Raw genomic sequence first — 3,964 nt, forward strand, 5'->3', positions numbered from 1 at the left:
TCATGTATTCACCCTGAAAGCGAATCTCTTCAAAGATAAATGCATATAATTTTCCTCATTTACTATAAGATCAAACTCAGATTCCTAAACAGAAGTATGTTCACAATCAATCTGTTCAAACTATCTCCCATAGATGTCTCAAAAAAAACAAAGGCAGCTTTTATTTTAATTGGACATGTTTATTTACCACTGTTACCCAACCATGAACATTTGTGCCTTCAAATCTTATTTCATAATACATGAGTTTTTCCTGTATACAAAATATCTATCAGAATTTCCACCAGAGCACTCTGGATGTGTCCAGAATGTGGCAGAGTGGAGAGCAGTCCTTCTAAGTATAACTTGAAGACCAGGGTAGCACTACAAACAATTTGTTACCATTTTTTGATGAGAAAATTACAACAATTGAGATAAATTTCCGAATTTGTTTAATAATGTGACAGAAATTTTTTAAATTTAATTTTTAAAAGTAATATCTGCACCCAATGTGGGACATGAACCCACAACCCCAAGATCAAGAGTCGCATGCTCCACCAACTGAGACAGCCAGGGCTCCCCAAATAATGGTTAGATGCCACGAAATAGGTGGCAATACCTTCATTATATAGGTGTTGTCAGGCCCGAGGGGAGTATTAACCTTCTCTCCTTTCATACAACACTTACGTGTTTTAAGTAGAATCTAATAAATTTGGCTTGTATTTTTACATAATTTAGAAATTTTTATATTTCTAGTAGTTTAGTTTTGTTGTAGTTCACAAAAGTATTGGCCCTCAGTGGATCTGTGTTCCTTCATTGCAATCTTTTGACAAGCACTGATATAAAGGATCTGAGTTTTGTAGATATTTATTCCAAGTTCTGATATGTATTATTTTTATGTCTCTCAGAATACTTCAGTTCTCCTAGTCTTAGGTTCCATATATATAAAACAAAGATCATCAAACCTAACATATAACATTGTTTAAAGTATCAGCAATATTGGTAATTGGGTCCCAAGTACAGAATAAAAAATGGATTTTAATAAATAATGTATTTATATTCATATATTATCTTGTGATAGGTGAAATAATGTATTTTATTTTTTATGTATTAATTTTTTTTATCTAACTCAGTTATAAACTGCACATATATTCACAGCACCTGGGAGACTGCTTTGTATGTACCTAGATGCTCAGTAATTACCTATTTGATTTGTTAAGATTGATGTAGAGTTGCAGGTTTTCAGGCAGAAAAATTAACATAGTGGTATATAAAGACCATAAATATATTCAATTCACATTAACGTTGATCCTTTATTCACGAATGGAGAAGCATAATATACATTCCCAGAAAATGGTGGACTTGTCTGCGTTGTTTACACAATAGTCTCAGCCTAGAATGATGGATGGCATTGTTAGTATGTCTTGAAAAAGTACTTATTATATGAACCAAAAATAATTCCTTCCTATATTTGAAGAACTTGTTACGCAATTATGCTAGTTTTCTACAATTCCAAACCTACTATAGAATTCTGATGGTTTTCGGGGCGCCTGGGTGGCTCAGTCGTTGTGTCTGCCTTCGGCTTAGGTCATGATCCCAGCGTTCTGGGATCGAGCCCCGCGTCAGGTTCCCTGCTAAGTGGGGAGCCTGCTTCTTCCTCTCCCACTCCCCCTGCTTGTGTTCCCTCTCTTGCTGTGTCTCTCTCTGTCAAATAAATAAAAAAAAATCTTAAAAAAAAGAGAAAGAAATCTGATGGTTTTCTAAGAGAAATTAGTTAATTCAAAAGCAATGCTAATGAAACCACATAGTTGCTGCTTGCCAATGTGTCTGACCTCCCAATTAAAATCCTGGACATGAAAGCTTGGGTGAGTCTGATTGGCAGCACTTTGTGCAGGCTGTCATACATTCTTGCTGAGAGAATTAAGCATGTCTATATGACTCCCCTGGGAAACCATGCTTGGAAACTTGTGCCTGGTTTCCCCTGGACTTTGACCCATGCACCTTTTTCCCTTTCTGATTTTAATCTCTTTCCTTGTAATAAACTGCAACATGAGTCTAACTGCTTTCCTGAGTCCCGTGAGTCCTTCAAGTGAGGGCATGAGCATGGTCATAGAGACCCCAAACACAGTTGACTATTAAGCTCTCTCAAATTTGAGTTTCCTTAGTTGTTTCTGTTAAATTTCCTTGGTATGTACAATCATGTATATATTGTATATATTTGCATCTTGCATTTCTATTAATTTTTATTACACTGACCGTAAATATCAGAACAATATTCACTTGCAAGGGTGATAATGGACACTCTTGTTATACCTGACCATAAAGTGGAGAATTATCTATATTTTAGATTTGTAAAATGTGCACAATGGTATTACTACTTGCAGTTACGCAGTGCCAGGTAAATTGAAGGACTTCTGAAATCCCACAAGGTATGCTCATGTAAAGCTTAGTGAGAGTAAAGCATACACAATCATAAAAGACAAAGTGCAGGCACCCCACAGGGTCCTTTCTGTCATGCAGGACTTACTGGATTCAGATTTTGATGACCAAGAAATCTGTGAGACACCCTGGTCTCAGTGAAACCACACATTTATGCGAATAAGAGGTCTTTTAAATTTCTCTTATTATATGACCAAAACCAGGTTGCCTGACCCAACCCAACAACAGAAACCAAAGGAATCTCACAGTAGCCAGCTGTATGCATTTTCTGTAAATACTGCTAAGAAGCTGGCACAGGTTGCCTCCTACTCTGTCTTGGACCCTGGCACACACATACACCACTAGTTAACACATTTTATTGAAGTAGGAGTTTTTGCATAAATCACTTGGTACTTGACCTGTCCACTAACATGCATAAGAAATAAATATTTATTTACTCAGTTATTAGTTGCTTTCATATTCCATTTGTATTATGTTTAGTCTTCTTCTATTCCAAGTTTGTTTATAATAATTTTAAAATCTTTTAACACATTTGTTTAATTCCTCTGATAATATCATCTTAGTATTAAGCATTGTACATAATATTAGGCATTACATATACTTGTGAGATATTTATGATAATAACCACTCAGGTGTAAACTTTTATTTATTTATTTTTTATTTTTTAAAAAAATTTTTTTAAAGATTTTATTCATCCATTCATGAGAGACAGAGAGAGAGAGAGAGGCAGAGGGAGAAGCAGGCTCCCAAACAGCAGGGAGCCCGATGCAGGACTCGAGCTCAGGACCCTGGGACCATGACCTGAGCCAAAGGCAGACGCTTAACCATCTGAGCCACCCAGTCGCCCCCAGGTGTAAACTTTTAAATGTATCATTATTCTGAAATATCATCATGAATATGAAACTCTACTCCCAATCAAAGGCAACATTTATTTATTTATTTATTTATTTATTTATTTAAAAAATATTTTATTTATTTATTTGGGAGAGTGAGAGAATGAGAGAGAGAGAGGGCGCACACGAATGGAGGGAGGGGGCAGAGGGAGAGCAGACTCCCCGCTGAGCGGGGAGCCCATTGTGGGACTCGATCCCAGAACTCTGGGATCATGACCTGAGCCGAAGACATACGCTTAACTGACTGAGCCACCCAGGCACTCTCAAAGGCAATATTTAAAAAGCCTCTCTGTACAGCAAAACAAAAACAAAAACAAAAACAAAACAAAGCAAAACAAAAATGAGCAAAGTGAAAAAACAATGTATGGAATGGGAGAAAATATTTGGAAAGCATATATCACATAATAGGTTAATATACAAAATGTACAGGAACTCATGCAACTATACAAAAAAAATAAATAACCCAATTAAAAAATGGGCAAAGGACCTCAACATTTTCCAAAAACATACAAATAGCCAACAAGTATATGGAAAAATCAACATCAGTAATCATCAGGGAAATGCAAGTCAAAACTATAATGAGATATCACCTTGTACTTGTTAGGATGTCTATTACCAAAAAGATAAGGGATAGCAAATTCTGGTGAATACATGGA

The 3,964-nt window shown here is 36.0% G+C and overlaps 1 pseudogene; it reads right to left on the bottom strand.

Moving 5' to 3' along the window:
- Positions 1-558: 558 nt before the first annotated feature.
- LOC114217549 (U6atac minor spliceosomal RNA) lies at positions 559-659 on the bottom strand (annotated as a pseudogene).
- Positions 660-3,964: the final 3,305 nt, after the last annotated feature.

The sequence above is a fragment of the Eumetopias jubatus genome, unplaced genomic scaffold, assembly GCF_037043125.1.
Source record: "Eumetopias jubatus isolate StellerSeaLion01/CBP00866 unplaced genomic scaffold, mEumJub1_p1.0 scaffold_2, whole genome shotgun sequence".
NCBI classification, from domain to species: domain Eukaryota; kingdom Metazoa; phylum Chordata; class Mammalia; order Carnivora; family Otariidae; genus Eumetopias; species Eumetopias jubatus.